The sequence below is a fragment of the Anoplolepis gracilipes genome, chromosome 16, assembly GCF_047496725.1.
Source record: "Anoplolepis gracilipes chromosome 16, ASM4749672v1, whole genome shotgun sequence".
Lineage (NCBI taxonomy): Eukaryota > Metazoa > Arthropoda > Insecta > Hymenoptera > Formicidae > Anoplolepis > Anoplolepis gracilipes.
This window is the reverse complement of record NC_132985.1, coordinates 7,927,331-7,937,330: the sequence shown is the minus strand read 5'-3', so window position 1 is coordinate 7,937,330 and position 10,000 is coordinate 7,927,331. Positions and strand designations below refer to the sequence as shown.

Genomic DNA, 10,000 nt, shown 5'->3' with positions numbered 1-10,000 from the left:
TGCAAAATGATTTTTCATGTGTCGAGGAGCTCTTAGATTTTATTCCGCTTCATGATACAACGGGTATTGTTATTTTCGAAGCTGTTCATTAAACTCTAAAAAAATTTGATATCGATTTTACAAAATGTTCTGCTATCGTAACTGATGGCGCAAAGGCAATGATAGGTTCGAAAAATGGATTCTTCGGTCAATTAAAACAGCGAGATTTAAAATTTCCTGTCATTCATTGCATAATTCACCAAGAAGCATTATGTGGGAAAGTTGTAAAACTATGTACCGCAATGAAAATTGTAACAAAAATTGTTAATACAATTAAAGGCGGTCACAAATTTCTTTCTCATCGGAAGTTTCAATACTTTCTCGAAGAGCATAATGCAACTTATACAGATATACCTCTGTATTGTGAAGTTAGGTGGCTTAGCGCAGGAAAATGTTTAGAAAAATTCTTTGCAATAAGAAAAGAAATTTTCCTTTTCTTGCAAGAAGAATTTCCTGTTTGATGAAAATTTGATGAATTTAAATTTTTTTCTGAAGATTTAGATTCTCTTTGTGAACTTGCTTTTATAACTGACATGACAAATCATTTAAATATTTTAAATTTGAAGTTGCAAAAGACCAATCAAATAATTTCGCAATTAGTTAGTCATGTCGATTCTTTTCTCAGAAAGCTGCAATTATTTAAAAATTATTTAGAAAATAATATTTTTCATTTTTTTCCTCCTTGCCAAATTATTTTTGAAGAATACGGCAAAAATTATAATTTTAAAAATCAAATCTTTATAATTAATTCGCTAATAAATCAATTCAACACGCGTTTCACTGATTTCGAAATGCTAAGGAAAGATTTAATACTTTTTGAAAATCCTCTTACTGTGCAAATCGAGGAGCAAAGCCTAGAACTTCAGGCAGAACTTTGTGATTTGCAAAATGACCTTACTTTGAAAGCACGGTTAGAAAAGGGGGTCGAATTCTTCAAAATTTTAGATGTATCGTGTTATCCACGTCTCAGGAATTTTGGTCTTCGAATTTTCTCCATGTTTGGATCCACATATTTATGCGAATGTTCTTTCTCAAAAATGAACTTAGTAAAAACAGAAAAACATTCTTCTTTAAATGACGATACATTATCCTCGCTGATGCGAATTAATTGTTCTAAAATTTCTATGGATATACCATACTTAGTAGAATCGTGCAAACGACCTAGAAGATCACAGTAAATTTTTATGTCAAATATAAATTATCTTCTTGCTAAGCTACAACATTTTATTATTAGTGGAATAGGCCTACTGGGGAAACCACATAAAAAAAACGCATCAAACAATAGTATCTCACGGGTGATGTGGAAAACTATTGCCAAAATTGTAATTATATTACCCTAAAAAATATATTATCATAACATAACATTTTATATATGTATAATAGTTTTATATTACTATATTAATAATAAAAATTTTATAATATTTAATTAGTTAAAAAAATTACTTGACGAGAAAAATGTTTTAATTTCTTGTATTAAGATACAACGCCAGTATATTTTAAATAGCGACGCTCTTGAAGCGTTCACGCGCGATCGGCGACTCGGCCGTCGAGCTTCGAGGGGTAGTGAGGGAACGGTAGGCGTCGCGTCGGAAATCGGACCGAAATGAGCAACTATCTCCGAGCACTGTTATATTATATTAAGTAGAACGTGCGCTTTTTTCAAATTTAACGTTTTTCTCATGTTTTGTTTTCTATCTCTTTCTTTATATTTTCTTTTATACCTATCTATCCTTTCATATCTATTTTACATGTATCCTTTCTACTGTCCTATTCTCTATTTTCCATTATATCTACATTCTTTGGAAATGTACAAAAATTGTGTTTTTAATATTATATTAAAATTATTATTATATTAAATATATTACTATATATTATATAACATTGAAGAAAACATTTTTCTACATTTCCTCTTGACGGAAGAGACCACCACCTACTCGCGGTTTTCGTCGAGCAACAACATGTACGTTGTCCATTATGAAAAATGAATGGTGTATAAAATGAAATATTATCATTTGTTTTTGACCTACATGTTGGCCAAGAGTGGGTTTTTATTATTTTTCTATTCCTCATCTATTCTATTTCTTCTATTTTTCATTTTTTAAATTAATTTACATCTCTTATATAATACAGAATAATAATATAACTAGGAAATTTATGTAATTCATAATTTTATACATTTTTTTAGATCTAATCGTGAGATCTAAATAGACAATGAGCGCTTATTGAATGCCGTTTTACTTTTTAATACTGTTTCCGAATGTCACGTCGAAGAAAAGGGCGAGGGTCAACGCTTCGTTATTACGACACAAATTGTCTCCTTTTTTTGCGTCCTTTTATTAAATTTGTTCAAATCTCAACAATTCACAAAAAAATAAACAAATACACAATTAATAAACCAGTTGTTCACGAAAGTAATCGCGAAAGTGCAGCGCGTCAGAAGCGATGATATTAGTATTGCGAAGAACAGCGGTCGATCGCAAAGCGATGCCTTTGACACGGCGATGGTGCGCGTATTTTTTCAAATCAGCGGTGTTACAAGAAATGCGGGCAAAGCGGTTTTTCAAAAAAGACTGTAAACGTTTATGTTTTGCGGTGATTGCTAGAGTGTCGTTGGCGCCAGAAAAAAGTTGTTTTTCTCTTGATTTTGAAACTTGTTTGTGCGATTTGTTTGGCTTTTGTGATCGAGAACTTTCTTGCTGGCTTGACACTCTAGCAATTAAAAATCGTATAACGACAAATTTGATTTGAAGGAAAAGGGATTTTGCGAAATGGCATGCAATTTGTTGTGCAAGTTTTCGTATTTCCAACAAATACAAAAGCATCCATTCTCTCAATATAATAAAAATAATTGTCTTAAGAAAAATTCGAATTAAAAAGTAATAGTTAATTAAATAAAATTGAGACATAATAATAATTCGACGAATTAAAATTATGTCGAAACAATAAAAATTCGACATTATTTTTTATGTCCGATATTATTTTTATGTAAACGTAATTTTAATTTATCGAATTATTATGACACGCTTTTTTACTTTTAACAGCATAGAAAATATTTCATTCAATATAAAAGTTTAAAAAAATAAAACGGCGTGTCATATGTGTTAATATGATTCTAGAAATCTCGAAGCGTCAAGCCTCAGCGCTTCAGCCAACGTCAGTTATAGCGCAAAAGAAAGAAAGAAAGAGAAAGCGTATTGTATGTCTGCGCTCTTCTATTAGCCAAAGTTGGTCGAGCGCGAGAAAAGCGGAGAACTTAAAAATCAAACTGATCGAGGTTATCGAACAGAAGAGGCGACCATCACCAGACCTGTCACCAACCCTAGCTGAATGCTAGGCGTAGGAAGAGCAACGCCGTGCCCTCCGGGGCGCCATAGAGGAAGAGGTCTCCTTGTCTGCCATGGTGCGAGCCATGGTAGACGGGGAAGACCAGTGGAGGGCGGCCGCCTCCTTCTGTGGGGATGTTATGTCCCGGAAGGAGGCGGCCGAAAGAGAGACGGAGGTGGACCCTAGTGCCTCCCCCTCTCGGAGAAGGAGAGGGGGGCGAGAATGCGGGCGTACAATGCCCGTATCCTCTAACCCCCTAAGTGTCCCTTCTCCAGGGTCGCGGGGGTGTAGATGCGGAGAACACCTGCGCCCCATTGCACCGCGACGCAGTGCAGAGGCGGCGTTGCGTGGTGGTTCCGCAACGGGCGTCTCCGGACGCCTGATGCCGCCCGCGCGGAAAAGGGTTCTCCCTCCTTCGACTCTTAACGGGGCCGAAGGATGGAGGACCTGGCGGGGGCGGGTCCCGGTCGAATGCGCAAGCGACCCCGGGGCTCGTCCATAACCGCATCGAGGATTATCGTTGGGTTTTAGTGGGTATACCCGGCCATAAATAATTGGCCGGAAGAGCCCCACATATCCTCTGGGAGTCCCCAGAAGAATGCGTAAAGCATTTCCTGTCGTAAAAAAAAACGACCTGTCACCAAAGGCGATCTCAGGTTGATTGGTTTTGATGAATCAGTCCAAAAGGAGGACATCCTAAATGAACTCGCTAAACTGGGAGGATGTAACACTTCCGAATTTAAGATAGGCGATATCAGACCTATGAAAATAAGCCTAAACATGACTTGGGTGCAATGCCCCCTCGCGACAGTTATCAAAATATCAACGATACCCAGAGTCAAGATAGGCTGGACAGTCGCACGTATCGAACTACTTGAAGCATAAACTATGCAGTGTTACAGATGCTGCGAATTTGGACATGTCAGAGGCAGCTGTAGATCAACAGTCAATAGATCAGGTGGTTGCTTCAGATGCAGCGACCAAGGACATCAGGTAGCCAATTGTACCAACCCTCTTTGTTGTCTCCCCTATAAAAAGAAAGGGTTTGAATCTAACCATCGCATGGGGAACCACTTTTGTGGAGCCAAAAAACAGACGGCAGAGGATAGGCCTTTTTTTTACAAGGAGGAAAATACGGACGATAGCGTGGAATAGATGCAATTAAGGAATCAACTTGGAGAATTCTGTAATATCTGAATCATACAATTACCGTTAAGTATTCGGCGTACTGTCGATGAATCGATAGGTTAGGTTATCCTCTCCAGTGTCCGAACCGAAGACTTGTGAATTGTACGAATTGACGTCCCAGTAAGAGTATGATCATGCTAATGACAGATAGGGTTATGTTCGGCTACTTCTGTTGGATATAGGTTGCTGAAAAGAAACAGTAGTAATAAATTAGACGGTATATTGAAAAATATTATAACAATAACTAAAAGATTAAATTATACTTAACAAAAGAAACTGTTGTAACGGTGCTATATGTTGCGTAGTGCATATAGAAGGTATTACGCTCATTGAATTGTACATGCACTGATACATCTGTAAATGGACTGTATTAAGGTACTGAATAGATCGTAGTGCAATTGTAATAGACTGCATCATGTAATATTGTAATATTGTAAAACCGGAATCTTGCATTAGTAGCTGTTGTTGACAGTACTTTAAAAGTCGATGTGCCTATCGTGGTGCATCTGATGCGTGCTCCCTGTGTCACAACAGTGGACGGTTATCTGCAAAGAAATATAAACATTACTCTCGTAGAAGATGAATGCGACATGTCCTCACGTAAGCGGTCAATAGGTTATATAACAACACCATAGTATACATTGCCACTGACTATCGGTTGACACGCGGTGAAGAAATACGGCAATAGAGTCATATCACGTTATAATACACTACGACGATGAACACGTAAGAGCATAGGAGTGTTGCGAACGACGCATATAATGTAACGCACAATAACATACACTCGGACGGCCGTAAAATATTACCACGCGATACCGGCGGCCATTTTGAGTCGTGCGCGAGCGGGTGTGTTCGCAACGTAAGCGGATCCGCATGAAGCACTGGACACATAGTGGAAGTTACTAGACGTTTAACATAGAGTGACAACTGACAGTACGAATATACTTTCGATGACCGTAAAGTATTATACGAGTGTCACCACGCGGTATCGACAGCCATTTTGAGTTGCGCGCGAGCGTGTGCGTTTTAATTTGGGCGGTCCCGCGTGAAATATCAGACGTACGGTGGAAAACTCACAGAGTAAAAAGAAACAGGAGAAAGCATATGGCTCGAGCTAAATGAACGGAAACCTATATATACCAGCATAAAAATGGACACTCAAAATGGCTGCTTATAGGCGCCAAAATTGAATGGCTTTTCGGAGATGCTGGAAGAACAAAGTTTTAAATATAAATATGGAATATACTTAATATTTTTAATAAAATTAATTCAATAAGATTAAATTAAAATAAATAATTTTAATATGCAACAAATAAAATAATGTATATTAATAATATTGAAATTTTAACACATTGTTTACTGTCCTTTAAATAGTATATGTAAATAAAACATAACCTTCAAAACATTAAATTCTTGTTATTATATTGATAACAATTATTAATTGACGAAATGTTATCCCATAATTTCGCGCTGTTGTTGTTATGCCACAGGTCTGACAATGCACCATAATTTTACTTCACTATTTTTTTTAGAATTAATAATTGTGCAAAATAATATGCGCATGTAACTCTCTGACAATAGCAGCAGACGATGCAAATAAGCGTCAAAAAAGTGAACACTCAAGATGGCGGCTTCCGTCAGCAATTTGGCTAGTCCCCACCACCGATACAGTCCCTCCTGTTTCTTTTTACTCTTTGGAAAAACTACTAGGCGCGTAGTATAGAGAGTCAACTCACATCGCGAATATACTTCCATAAATATCTAGTGAATTAAGCTTCGTACATTAAAACTAAATACAAGGTAGCGTTCACCAATGAAAGAAGACCCCAGATTCGAAGAGCACTGGTGCAACATTCGGTGGCTGCGCAGTAGTGACAGGAGAATAATTTTGGATGCGCAATTGGATTTTCTGGAGGGTAAACATCCCCCCCACACAGTGCCAAGACCAAAACTCGCCTACCAATGTGCACTAATTTTTGAATAAACGGAGCGCATGCGCATCAATATATCCGCTTATAAGAACCCCATATATGGGGGACTATATAGTCGCTTTCTCAATTTTGTACAGATTATTATTTTTTTTTTTTTTTGTAAATAGCTTGGCCTCGGCCCTTGATATAATTAGTTTGACAGACCACCTTTATGTAGCTATATTAATTGTGTTTGTTTGTTATTTGTTTGTAAGCGCTTTATTTTTAGTGGTTGATCACAATACTTGCTTTGATTTTGATTTTGTTTTGTTAAATAGTTGATCACAATACTCGCAAATTATATGATTAAATTAGACATAAGGAACTCGTAGCTCACGGTCGGAGATTAGTGCCAAGGGGCTCGTGGTTGCGGCAAGTTGAATTTGCAGCCTCAAACTACTCCTGGGGGCACCAGCCGACCCCCCCAGTGAAGACAGGCTTGTCTGGGCAAGCGGCTCTGCCCAGATCGATCGATTGTCGGACATACTCGTAGGAATAAAATGAATAAAGAAAATACTAAAAAAATTAAAACAGATAAAGCAGAGGCAGTGACTACTGACTACTTAGAAGTTACTGAAATCTAGGAAGGAAAATCTTCAGATACGGAGATATTAAACACGCTTCCGGTACTTGTCTGTAAGACAATTGACAGTATGCCTCCCCTAACGGACGAAGTGTACGCTACCCGCTGAGGTAGCGGGTACGCTACGCTAGCGCTACGCTATACGCTAAGAGCTGAAGACACTAGCGATCTGTCTCCCCGTCTATTTTCGACGCTGAGTAAGAACGTAAGGAGGAATCTGCAGGAAGACTACGATAGTGAAATGAACGTTACGATCAGCAGAACAAAAAGGAAGGCGCATTCGTACATTAAAGATACGGATGAAGAGAAAGTAGTGAAACCAACACAGAGGAAGAAACGCGTATTCAGGGACGTCATCGACTTGACAAACCAAGGAGGTTCCATGTCAAGCATTGCTCATTACGCTGACTTGGAAGGAACTAACAGTACGACGATTCATAAGAAAACGATCGAGGAGCAAATGAGGAAAATGCCTGGGAACCTCGAAGATCTGAGAGACCTCTCGTCTTCCCAGTTAAGAACAAACGCCACAAACTGGATGGAAGACATCGAAATAATAAGAAAAGGAAGTAAGAACCTTAAAGGACCCTTGAGTGGGTGAATAAGCGAGCGGCTTGCGGTTATCGGCGAGTCGGTAAAGATACTAGCCGAGAGAGAGTAAGATAGGGGTGACCCTGTGGCATTAAAAAGGAGGAATATAAAACTAACTGCGAGATAGCAGGATATAAAAGGGAGATGGCCCTGTTGAGAAAAGACCTAAAAAAGATGCATAAGGTGGTCGAAAGTCTCCAGGCCACAATAGTGAAAGAACAGACACTTAGGAGGACTGCTGTGGAACAGAGCACCATAGGGACCTCCCCTATAAAAGAGCTAGAGTTGGAACCGACGAGGACTTGAGTCCGCACATATATGAAAGAGTTCCCTGCCTTGCGTCCCTCATCTGAGGCACTGGAATAAGATCAAAAGAGCCTGGTCATCTGGAACCGCTGCTGACTGGGATGGACCCTCCTAAAGCGCAGAGAAAGTCGAGGCAAAGAGCCCTGAAGCAACTTTGCAGGCTGGTCCTCTTCTAAGAGTAAAAAGAAGAAAAGTCAACTTAAGAAAGAACCCATGGAGGTACAGAAAAAGGCGGAACCTGCTGGACGACCCAAGGAAAGCGGTAAAGAATCCACAAGAACTAGACCTAGACGCAGAGTACCTACGACCTCCGCGGTCGTCATCAAGGGTAACAGGCAAGACTTCTCCTATGCTGAAACGATTAGGAAAGCTCAACAAAATAGTTCCATGAAAAATCTTGGGATAGAAAAGACTAGGATTCGAACTGCAATCAACGGTGGGTGGATAATTGAGGTTTCCGGCCCCGACAACAAGGTAAAGGCTGAGAGTCTTAAAAACAGACTCACTCTACTATATATAAGGAAGATTTCAACTTCCCATGGACTGTACAACAAAAGGACCGAATGAAGAGGATCTCAAGCCATCCCTAATCTGTCACCTGTTGTCCCAAAGGAGGGCTTTGCCGGTCGAGAAGCAGAAGCTAGAGACAGAGGAACCTAGGACATCGTCGGCTGAACAAGCCTTTTTTTTTTTTATTAACGGTGGGAAGAGGAAATGCATTTAGGGACACCCCCAGGCGAACCCGAGGATAGTGTTGGACTCACCCGGCTCACGTCGGCGCAAGCGCCCGGCCGGTCCTACCAACTAAAATCACCTAACCTCCCCCTCGTAAGCGGGTGTTGAGACCCGCCCACTGCAGGTAAAGTCCTGCTATCACTCCATATGTCCGGACCACGAATACGCGCGAGCATTCTTCCGCGACTCGAGCGGAAGCTAGGCTTGTTCAACCACCTAGGTGTAAGATTCTGCTTTCTTGAGTCCTCTGCTTCACGACCGAGAGGCCCTGCCTTCGGGGCCGGGGATGACAAAAGTGGGGACCTGAGGTGACATGGAGGTCCTCATAGTCCGGTCCTTCGATATCTTGGCTCAGAGAAGCATATAGGTTCCTTAGGCCTTCCGATTACAAGACGATGACGCTTGATACTGGAAGTGTTTCCGTAACGCTCTGTCTCTTCCTGGATCACGTATCTTCTAGAATACTAGAAATACTACCATACTACCATACTACCATCTTATCTTACAATAAGATTAGGCGAAACTACAATATAATTAACTATAAACTAAGCTATTCTAAACTATGTTAATTCTTAAAGCTACGCACTATTTACAAGGGCTACTTAGTGTAGTTTTTTTCTTGTAAGTCTGCATTTCTACAGCTAAGGCACCCTATACGATGCTTACTCGACAAGCCTTCTTTCTTGCACAGAGCGCAACAAACGTCTCTATCGCATTCCTTGGCAAGGTGATCAGGGCCACCGCATTTATAGTACCAGCCTGCTCTGTTTACTAGTGACTTACACTCTCTTCCTATATAGCCAAAATGCCAGCATCTATAACACTGTATCGATCGTCCACTATTTTAGCACGCATAAACGACCAACCTATTTTGATTTTACCTTTCCTCACTATTTAATCCGCAACAGCGTACGGACAACTTACGAAAGCCATGAACTTTCCAGTCTTCATTTGCCTAAGTCCGTTGACCTTGATCTCTTCCTGATTGCATCCTCTATTTTCCGCTAGAGCCGTGATAATGTCCATCAAGCCAGCAAAAATGTCGATACCGGGAATCCATAAATCCGCGTGTCTGTGAAGTTGGCACGTCATTCTATTAATTTTTAAAAAATAATGGGAGTTCTAGTAGAACTTTTCATAGTTCTATAGTTCCTGATAAAAATTAAAAAAAGTTCCGCATTTTTAATATCAAAAATATCTAAAATAAAAAATGACGTACTAACTTCACGTTCCAGCACGGCACATTCTCCTCTAAAGTACAAGA

General features: G+C 39.7%; 1 long non-coding RNA gene across 2 annotated transcripts; it reads right to left on the bottom strand.

The window, feature by feature from the left end:
• Positions 1 to 2,079: 2,079 nt before the first annotated feature.
• On the bottom strand, positions 2,080 to 5,364 carry LOC140674510 (uncharacterized). 2 transcript variants are annotated; one of them, XR_012048238.1, is made up of 3 exons: positions 5,182 to 5,364; positions 4,574 to 5,096; positions 2,080 to 4,391 (listed from the first exon to the last, which is right to left on the bottom strand). It is a non-coding gene; the product is annotated as an uncharacterized lncRNA (long non-coding RNA). The 2 variants fall into 2 exon arrangements; XR_012048239.1 differs by having other exon boundaries at positions 5,204 to 5,364.
• Positions 5,365 to 10,000: the final 4,636 nt, after the last annotated feature.